Below are 11,457 nucleotides of genomic sequence, written 5' to 3' on the forward strand. Positions count from 1 at the left end.
ACATTTATATAATATTACTTATAAAATTATGATGCTTTGTCAAACAGCTATGTCGGTGTATGTGTTATTTCAAATTGTCAACTATCTGTTTCATGGCACCAACGTGACATAACGCAGTATAACGTTAGTAGTTAACTTGTGGCCTGAATTGTAACTACAAATGATGTGGAACTGCGTTTTTCTGACACACTTATTTTGTGTATAGTTTCCCAAAAAACACAGATAGAAGACGGGCATGGGTAGCAGCAGTGAGGAGAAAGGACTTTGTCCCGAGTGACTCCTCAGTCATCTGCAGCTGTCACTTCAGACCTGAGGACTTCGACAGGACTGGCCAGACTGTCTGTTTAAGGGCTCCCTCTGTATTATATTTTTGTAAATATGACCTAATAATGTAAACAGTTCTGTGTCCAGGCTCCCACAGTTCTGTGTCCAGGCTCCCATGAGCACTGTGGTGTTATACATATGAGATTAAAGCAAAATTTGGTGTAAACATGCAGCTCTAAGTCATTTATTTTCACTTGTACAAAACCAACATTTGTTAATCAGAATGTGTAACTACACTGCAGCTCGGCACAACCCTGCTGATACACTATTATTTGCACATTGTGTGACTTAAAATGTGAATAAACATTTATAATCAAAATTAATAATTAAATGACATCATGGTGGGCATTGTACATCTAACAAGAAAAAAGAATATTTATTACATGGGGAACGTTTAGTTTAAATGTGTTGTTGAACTATTACTGTTACTTTATCTACATAAGATCAAATATTTTGGTATGAAAAGCTGCATTTTTTATTTAACCAAGTATCCTGTATCATAACTACATGTCTGATGATTGTAACAAACCAAACCGCATGAAAATCGGTTGAGAATTCAGCGAGTAATCATGATTTTAATCAGAAATAGTCTCCTGCCTCAGTAGAAATGTATGCATTAGGCAGCGCGGCTCCACCTGGGCAAGATGGTGGCCGCGTTGACGTATCGCTCCAATGACGAGCGCTGTTGAATGCGGCATCTACGTATATATATCTATGAACGTTAACTCAGCGGGTTGACAAAGTGCCTCTGCTGTTTCACACCATCATTTCCCCCTTTTACTCTGTGTGGTAACATCCCTAGAGGAAATATTAAAAACGCTGGGGTGTTGTTGTCATACAGTTGTCTACGGCAGCAGATCGTTCTGTGTTTCTACTGGTCAAAGTGACGGCTGTGATGGGAGAATTGGATCTCAGTGAAGGGCAAGTGGTCCATAACTTTAATTTTGGAGACAAAAGAATGTAGGCTTAGCACCCTGTGGTCCATTGCCCAATAGGAAATGTAGAATACTCAAAAGGTAAGAGTTACTTTTCTCAGGGAGTAACGTTGGAAGTACTTTTAAAGTAATTGAGTTACTTTACTCAGGGAGTAACACAGTAAAGTAACTGGTTACTTTTTTAAAAAGTAACGCCGTAAAGTACTTTGATTACTTTTAAAGTAACCCTTACCCAACACTGGTCATAACAGTAGTCACACATTGATTTGGTCATCCCAAATTTCTGACACTGTCAGAATTGTCTCCCAGGCTATCTTTGATCACAAGAGCGTGACAACAGTCATCCTTAAACCTCTCTCACTGTGCAACATAGGGCCACCTACACGATGGTATCTTTCATCTGGGACAGCCCAAAATGCCAGTGTATAACGGGCTTAAGTTTGTTATGTAACAGTAAGGTAACAAGAATGTCATGTAACACTATGCATTAGTAAGTGTGAGGAACACCATGCATGTCACATGACATTAACTATGTTCAGTGGTTAAAAAAAATTAAAGTTGACTTTTGTTTTCACATGGGACACAAACAGCTGTCTCCTGGTTGAAAGTCCTGTGTGTGTTTGACCCATCAACCAAACTCCTCTGATTATCTTTATTTAGTTTTTCTTATCATGAAAATAATAATTATCTGGGCAAAACATTGCTACCTTCCACATTTCACATGCTTGACAGTTTGATTCTGCACTGTCACTCCAAATTATTGTACAAAATCTGAAGTTTTCATTAAAGCTTATGGTTGTTATACACATTCCGCTACAAAAAATAATTGAATAAACAGAAAGAAAACACAATCCCTTTCTATTATCACTATTTCACAATCCCCAAAGTGCAGCAGACAATAGGAGCAGCATTAATTAGACTATTTAATTGCCTGCTCTCATCCCCAGATGGGTATAGCAGCTGCTGCCATCCAGCCAGTACACTTTTATTGATTATAGTACTGATACATTCCTGTATTCCCCAGAAGCCAAAGGCAATTACTCTGTGTAAACCACATCCAGCTGTATGCCTTTCACTTGTAAATGGTTCTGCCCAACATGCAGTCAAGCTGTAGGGCCCTGTGTCTGATATTTCCCCAAAGATTGCTGTTGTATTCTCTCTGTTCCACACTTAGAAAACATCCCTGAGGAACAGACCTGGTGGAAACAGATAGAGAAAATATGAATATGGATTACCAGCATGATAAAATATGGCAGAAAAGCACAACATAATTTACTATTTTCATATTCAGCTTATTAATAACTGTATGTCCTGGAGCTTGGAAACAACATTTTTTTTTTAGTTGCTCATTAGGCTTAAGATAAAACAAAATGCATGTGCAGAACAAACTGAGTTCTGTTCGGTTACATTGTTTTGTACAGTATGATTTCAAGGAGAGAGCATTACAGGACACCTCACACATTGATTTGTCTTTGGTCTCAAGCAGTAATTACAAATCATTTACACTTCAAACATTCATTTCAGTCAATGGATAATATATTCAGAACATGGTTTCAGTCAGGACATTCCCTTCCCCAGGTCAGAGATGTCCAAGGTTTTCCATTTAATTTGCCACAAAGCCTCATGCTGAATATATTTCCGTTTAGATTCAGGCTACACACTGGAGCTCAAAGCGTGCAAATTCAAATTTTACTCCCCCACACACAACATGCACACACACACACACACACACACACACAGTATGATGTTATCTAATCAGCATGAAAAGCCAAACACAGCATGAGGTCACATATTTTTCCTCATCTATGCCACACACATTAAAAAAGGCTTCATAAGTAGTGTGCCCTGCATGCAGCTTGTGTTTGAATCTTCAGAGCTACAATCACACTGAAACTGGTGATGTCACAGTGAAACTAATGAAGTCATCAACGTTAACTCAATTAGGGCTTGAAGACTACACATTTCTAACAGAAAGCCAGTCACAAACATGGGGCATGGAGTGTGAAAGATGTGGGCATTTAAGCAAATAGCAAATGCAGTGTCAGCATGGCTTTATGGATTGCCATGTCAGTCAGTCTGTCCAGTTCGTTGGTCCAGACATAAATATCTAACTATTTGATGGGCTGCTATAGAACTTATATCAGCGGTTCCCAGTGGATTAATACTCTGGCTGTCTCTTTGAAGTTGCAGATATACTTGCCTTTAACAGCGCATTTGGGTGCACATAACAGCTGCCTCATGTATCAGCGATCTGTTTGGAGCATTGGTTGTGCACAGCCTCAGAAATTAATACTATGCATAGTAAGATGCAACACCCACATAAATGGTAGGAGCAGGATATTGATGTGACAGGGTAAGGGGCATAATACATCCATGGTCAAAGGTCAGTAGGCACGTCTGCTGCGACAACAATGGCAGACGGTTTTGAAGACAAGCTAATAGACTAGCTTACATCTGTTCAATGTGTCATTAGGTGCATTTTTGATTTGCGCATTAAAGAAAACTAAGTGCAAACACCGAAAACTTGGGTGAAGAAAAAAAATTACACTGAGTAGAGTGTAAAGATGGTTTATGAATAAAAGGTAAATGCAACTTAGTCCAATGGAAGCAGATGATGATGACATCATGATGTGGTTGTGCCATTATTGCACAGGCCACTGAAAGCTCTCTTTGTCACCTCTGGGTAGCTCTTAACATGTCCATGTGTGCACACAGGGCTATAACCAGAACTCTTCCAAGAGCTCACACCTGTAATATTAGTTGCTCAAAACTCTATATTTCCATTGTCCAGTGTGTTATTATATATCCATGGTTTTCCTTTGAAGTTTGGGTGGTGTTCTTTTGATAACATTATCTCATTGCACCCTCTTCTTCTGCAGTGGCCAAGTAGGTATAGCTGCAGCTAGAGCAGCTACATGACTCGCCCACCACAATGTTCATGTCAGTTGAAAATTAGCCCCTTTTGCTCCTTGGCCTGGAAGCTGAAACCCTTAAGAGAATGCTAAGTCAGTGTTAAGCTAACTGTGAAGTTTAGGTTAAAATAAAGGATGGTTAAGGTTAGGGTAAGGGTAAGGTCACATCTCTTTTCTTGATAGGTGAATCACTTCTTTATGTATAATCAATTATAAAGTGGATTATTGCTTTGTTTGGCCCTATTTGTTCATTACAACATGGTGTTGTAGCAGGGTTTAGATAACCGTGGCGTTGGCGGGTTTATATTGTACTACTGGTGGGCACAGTTTGTAGGGGTGTGTTGTGTACTCTACAAATGGAATGTGTCTGCAGCTATACGTGTCTCACAGTGGCACCTAAACAAGAATTAGCTCCACCTACTGCTTATCTTTATCACCCAACAACTATTCACATAATAGTTAAAAGCGTATAAACTCAAAATTTTCTTTTGCCAATTTTCTGAAAATTTGGTTAAAGTTTTGCTACATTTGGATGGAAACTCGACTATAGCCACTGCACAGTAATAAATACATGCCTTATGTACCATCTACAATGATGGTGCTGTTGCTTTTTCTGCATATGTCGTAACCTACTCAAGTCTCACTATGTTTATAGATTACATCATGCAGATCCGGTAATTTAATGCAGCCCGTTGTCTGCATGAATGCATGGTTAAAAAGCAAGTATATCTCAGGCCTAAATTCCCTTTGCTGTCAGATATAAAATTGGTTAAATTATAGAATAAGTACAAACACTTATCCAGTTAAACTGAGATATGAGCGCCAATTTGGTATTTAGCATGAGCTGCTGTTTGAACATACTGTAAAGCCCAGCTGCATTATTGATCCCCCTCTATGAAGCAGTACAGCTCCTGCTGACCCCTCTAAGCTTCCAATTGACACTGCTGGGGAAACTGGACTAATTATTCAGTCTCCGTTTGACCCTCCTCTGCTAATCAGAGCCAGGGGGATTGATTAAGTACATCTTAAAGGCCTGGGTGGTGTCCATGTTGGATTATTAGTGCTGATTGACCATGAATGGAGAGGGACTCAAAGGAAACGTACACATTTAAATGAGTGAAGCAATTATTCTCCGCCTATCTTTACATTCTAGTGGATAAAGAGCTCTGGGGTGAATAGATCCAATTCTCTGGGGACTCAGCGGTTTCCCTATTTACACTCCGCTCACAGAAGGCAAGTCTAGTTTAGTTTTTATTCAGTCCTCAGCAATTACAGGAAAGGTTTGACAAGGCAGAGGTGGTTACAGAATGTGATGAATATGTAGCAAGTAAGTCAATGCGAGAGAAAAAGATGGAGAGCAAGCGGACAAAAGATAATTTCCTAGGATAAAAAAAAGGAAGAAAATAAGGAGACAATTGTCCAGAAATAATCAACCCTACAAAGTGTCTAGAGTCCCAAGCTTTACATCCATCCACGGAAATGAAGGCCACATAACACCTTTACATGTGGTGAGAAGAGCTTTGTGATGAATCAGGGCTGCACTGTGCCACCCTGTGGCTGAAATGGGAAGTGTCACTTTCCAAAATGCTTGGAGATCAGCTCAAAGTGCATTGATTAGATAATATGTACAATACAACAACCATATGAAAGGCATTTGATTTTTCTTCCTAAATCAAATCATATGTTTTTATATGTCATATATGTCATTACTTTTGTTTTCTGTGGCATCATGTGATGTTATGTTGTATGTTGTATGTACACTAACAAAAATGTATATGTGTGATGGCTGTGGACCCCAGGAAGAATAGCTACGGTTTTCCGTGCTAATGGGGATCCAAATAAACCAAACAAACCAAAATATGTGTCCAATACTGCAGCTCTTTCTCTGTAAAGATGCTCTCTCAAGCCCATACAGAGACACTTATCCATACAGTCCTTTTTCTGTATATTCCCCGTCATTAGGTGACAGTTTTAGAACCTTTTAACATCAGGGTAAAGTCATTATCAACGGCGTAAGTGTGCAAACACAGCCATGCCAGCATATTTCTGAAAGTCTGTGTCTTTTTATTTTTTGTCTATATGGTGTTAGATTAGCCCCCAGCCTACTTTTGAAAAGTTCTCTCTTCTGTGTGTGTGATTATTCACTTCTTCTCATGTAGATTTTCTGTTGTCACCCAGGCGTAATGTAACCATATGTTTGTGTTTGTGTGGCAGTTTTATTTCATTTGCATAACTAACTCTTGAAGTATTGTGGTGAGTTCAGAATTTCTATCAAAGTTTCTAAAAGAATTAGAGCATAGAGAGATATTGTTTTTTCCAAAATGCAAAGATTTAAAGAATCTCACCAATAATTATATATTTGCTGAACAGTTTATGTATTGATCTGTATTCGTTACTCCTTCATGATGCACTGACTGACAGAATGATTGTGTTCTCCTTAAGGTGCTGCCGCTACTATTGTTGTGGGACACGTGTCCCTGGACTGGTCCGTGTGGGGGGAACTGGTCCTGGGGGGTTTAACGTTCGTGATCGCTGGGGCTATACTCCTAATGGATCTGACTGATGACATCTGGATCAGCTATGCATGCTTCTTCCTCTTCAAAACAGTTTACATGCAGCTCAGCACCGTCTGCACGTAAGAATGCATTATGAATGTCTCACTAGCTAAATATGCATATGGGAATGGCAGTTGAGGAATTCACGAATACTGTGTATCAGTATGAACACATTCATAAATTTACTGTGCAGAATTTAAACATATGATGCCATAAATGCACCATCACCACAATATGTTTTGCATTTTAAACAAGTCTACATGTGGCTTGTGAGGCATTATAGACTGTTATGGGTCTGTGGTGAGTGTAGAGTATTCTAAACCGCCAAACACATCCTGACCATATTTAATGTTGTTTAGAACAGTTGTGAAATGGATGATTTTATTGACTCTTTGTGCAGGTTAGTCAAGCTTTTTATTGGCACTTTCTTGGGTAATTTTGGCTCCAGCCATGCTGTGTGATTTAAAGATATAAATCTATAAATACAAAAGTTAAAGGAATTATTCTGGTTGTTTTTTTAACAGATGTTATTTCCCCACATTTTTGTAATTGTGACCCTCACGTCTATCTTGTCCATGCTGTCTGGGACTAAATGAAAAACTCATTTTTAATTAGGGATGGCAATGTCATTCTGATGGTTGTTCAGCGCACTATATTGGTCCAAACTGAAATATCTACTGTTGGATAGATTTCTGTCATGGTCCCCAGAGGATGAATCCCACTGACTTTAGTGATCCCCTGACTTTTCCTCAGACATCTCCACGATCTTGACATTTTTACTTTTAACTGAAATGTCTCCACAGCTATTGGATGGATTGCCATGAAATTAGATACAGATATCCATGTCCCCAGAGGATGTATCCTCATGACTTTGGTGATCCCCTCACTTTTGTTTTTGTACAGTATTTTTGTCTATGACCAAATACCTGCCTCAGATGTAGCTTACTTTGTTAGTATGTTAACATCCTAAACTAAAGTGTTGACTATGGTTAAAATTACCTGCTAGGTATCTACATGTTAACATCGTCAATTTGGGCAGAACTAGTTAAGTGGCAGTTCAAAACGCGCCTGTTTGGAATAGGCCAATTGCTTAGCATCTTGTTTTGCTGCTTGAAGCTGTCTCAAGAACCACTCATCCAAACAATTTCAAACTTGTCACCGCGTTTTCTTGGGAGTATATGCGTCCCTTGCTATCAGCTAGCTACTTGGGACCAACCTGATTCCAGAAACAAAAGCGTTCATCTCAAAAACTTCATCTTGCTGATGCATGAGATGGTCAAGTTTGCTACAATGCAACATCTCCAGTCTCTCTTTCTTCATCTGTTAATGATGTACTGTACTCAGCGACAGAGAATGAGCTGTACCCAGCAAGACGTTCAGCAGTGTAACAGTTAATAGGGGTCCCCTCTCCATACACTACACAGTGTGTACATAACACTCCATTAATAAATATGTCCCGTAGATCTCAAAAGCTGACACTTGACACTGCACTTCCTCAGCAATACACCCGTCAAGTGTGAATTCAATGGGATAAATGGTTTATGATAGAAGACTGAAGGACAGGCATACAGACAGAAATTCCTTCCATTTTCACACACATTTTCATCACAGAGCCACTAGAGTGGCTATAGACTCTTAGTCTACTTAAAATTAAGGTGCTACTTCAAGATTCAGCCTGATCTTGTTTATCTTTTCTTTTTTTTTACCTTATTTGATTGTTCTTTGTTTTGTGTCCTTCATATTAATATAATTGGAGGAGAAGAAGAAGAAGAAGAATTCATTTTAGTGCATTAGCACTTTAATTATACTGTGCTGCATCTCATGTACAGTATATTTATTCTAGTTTTCAGATAGCCAAGACGCTGACAAAAGAGCGCTATGCATTGGTATTTGGCGTGAACAGCTTTGTGAGCACAATCCTCCAGAGTGTCCTCGCTGCTATCATCATCAACGCTCTACAGGTCACCATCACCTTGCAGGTACTGCTGTACTTACAAATCATACACTGACTTCAGGAGATGATTTGATTGTATGTCGATGTACTAAACATGTTACATAATGCTTTATATTTTGTTGTGTAATGCACTGTGAGCGGAAGATTGAGTAAAATGGACGGAAATGGGGTTAGGAAGAGCTTTTACAATAGGTTAGAAATTGTTTGAAGGGCATTACGTGGACATATGGAGGGAGACAGACCACCAAAGATGAAAACTAATTCATTTTTAAGTCTTCATCCAAGTAATCCTCTCATTTCTTTTCAGTTCATTGTCTACGCCTCGTACTTTGCTGCCATTTCCCTGCTGTTCACAGTCAGAGGTATGTATACTCTGCTCCACATTAAACGTCCTGTCAAAAACAACCAGGCAGAGAGAGCGACCAACTTACCAGAGCCCACACGTCTTTGAAGACCCTCAAGACAACATGAGGATTATTATCACTGTCATCAATTATTACAGCAGCAACAGAACCAGGAAAAAAATGCTTGGAGATATGAGTGCATCAGGATATTCAATCCATCAAAACATCTCTGCGGTTGAGTTATTTATCAGTCTGTCATCAGCAGGATTTAACTAATCGATTCTGCAGACGTGCTGTGACTGAAATACTGAAAGTGCAATACCAACATGTGGCCACAAGAGGACACTACCTGCACAATATAAAATAAGGATGCCACCACCATATAGCAGCTCTGTGGTGGTTTTAATTTGAATGCAGAAATATTAGATTGTCATTCTGTAAGTGTGTTTTTAAAGTAAATATTACTAGTTTGCTAGAAAGAGTCAACAGTTTTGGAAATTCAAAGCTATGAGTCTGTGATTTTAAAATGTCAGGTGTCATGTATATGTAGACTATATGTACATGCAGTATTCACTTATGTATGGACCTGCCTGATCCACAGTTGGTCTAGTGTTTGCTTTTTGTGTGTTGTGGTTGATTGTGCCCTCAATATTCGGGCTCATCATTTTGAAATTAGTAGTGATCAGGCGGGCATGATTATTTATGTAAGCTCTGTTACAAATCCTGCACAGCCCAGACAGGACAAACAGCCTGCTCTCATTATATTCTGTGAGTATCATTCACACACTTTCTCTTGTGCTACTTAAAGTGAGACTTCCTGATTTTGTTATATCCCAGATCTCTCTGAATGCCTCTCAGCTCAGTGTTCATGTTTAATCAGCAATAAGCTAGGGGTATATTTGGTGAGTTAGGGGCAATTTTAGGTGCAACAGGGAGCATATCTTGCTGTTGCCAGGTAACCAGTCCATTTGTTTTTTAGGCTTAGAGCCTTGATTCAGTCTACTGTAGCTACTCATGTTTGTGTGTGTGTGTGTGTGTGTGTGTGTGTGTGTGTGTGTGTGTGTGTGTGTGTGTGTGTATGTGTGTGCAACCACTTTTATTAAATATTTGTATGAGCGTGCTTGTATAAATGTTTATTTCCAGGAAGTTAAGAAGTAGGACTAAACATGCTGTAATCATTGTCCTCCTTGGAAAAGCGGCCTTATTCAAATCAGTTCATTGCTGTGACTCTCAGCAGGTGGTGCATGAACCCAATGCTCCAATTCCATATGTTTATATTAGTCTATAAGCAAGCTCTGTCCTCATGAACACCATACAGCAGCCAGGCAGACAGAAAATAAAATGCAAACGACCCTGTTGTCAGATGATGCATGTGTAGTCACGTCTGACCTATAATTCATAATTATAACAGTAAAATAATTAAGGTTCCAAGATGGATGACAGGGGTAGCTATTAGCTGAAATGAGCTGGCATATTACATGCGTCGCTCATGCTAATTGATCATAACTTGACAATGACATGTCCCTTGCTTTTGTCTGGCTTTGTCATTTAGACTCTTATTAAATGTATAGTGAAGAGCTTCCTTGCCACTCAAAACTAAGGCTAGGAAATTAAAGATATCTAATTGCAACATTATTAGGTTACGTGCTAGATAGACAATTTAATGAAGTCAATAAAGATATCAGTCAGCTACAACAATATTCAATATTCTTGTTTTTTTTTTCCCCCTTGCTTGTGTTACTGCAGGTCATCTGCTATAAATTAAATAAATACTAATAAGTTAAATAAGAGTGAAGACAGGTATGCATCTGATTAAAGAAAGGGTCAGTTAGTTCTAAAGAAGATGACACTGTGTTAAGGTTGATGCATGCATATGTGTGCTGTTGTGTGCCCATGGCTAAAAAAGTATCCTTGAGTATCCTTGTTCTTCAGTGGGTATTCTTTTGTTTTTATGATAGTGTCCGTCTTACTCACCCCTTTGTTTACCTGAGCAGATGGTAGGTTCCATGTTCAGGTGAGACTGAATGAAAATATCTTACTATATAATGACGAAAACTCTGTCTGTGGGTGTGTCTGTTCCACGTTTTTCTCCTCACTGACTTGGTCAATCCATGTGAAATTTGGCACACTGGTAGAGGGTCATGGGAGGATGCGAATGAAGCAATATTACATCAATTGGCCAAAGGGGGGCGCTATAGCAACCGATTGAAATTGCAAACTTTGAATGGGTATATCTCATGCCCAGTATGTCGTAGAGACATGAAACTTTGCACAGAGATGCCTCTCCTCATGAGGAACACATTTGCCTCAAGAACCCATAACTTCCGGTTATATAGATTTTCTGCCATTTTGAATATTTGAAAAACCCTTCAAATCAATCTCTTCCTAGGAAGTTTGACCGATCTGCATGAAACTCGGTGAACATAATCTAGG

At 39.1% G+C, this 11,457-nt stretch overlaps 1 pseudogene; it reads left to right on the forward strand.

Moving 5' to 3' along the window:
- Positions 1-10,702, forward strand: part of LOC126396283 (thiamine transporter 2-like) — a 57,367-nt pseudogene extending 46,665 nt beyond the window's left edge.
- The last annotated feature ends 755 nt before the right edge of the window (positions 10,703-11,457 follow it).

The sequence above is a fragment of the Epinephelus moara genome, chromosome 10 (genome assembly GCF_006386435.1).
Source record: "Epinephelus moara isolate mb chromosome 10, YSFRI_EMoa_1.0, whole genome shotgun sequence".
Classification (NCBI taxonomy): Eukaryota; Metazoa; Chordata; class Actinopteri; order Perciformes; family Serranidae; genus Epinephelus; species Epinephelus moara.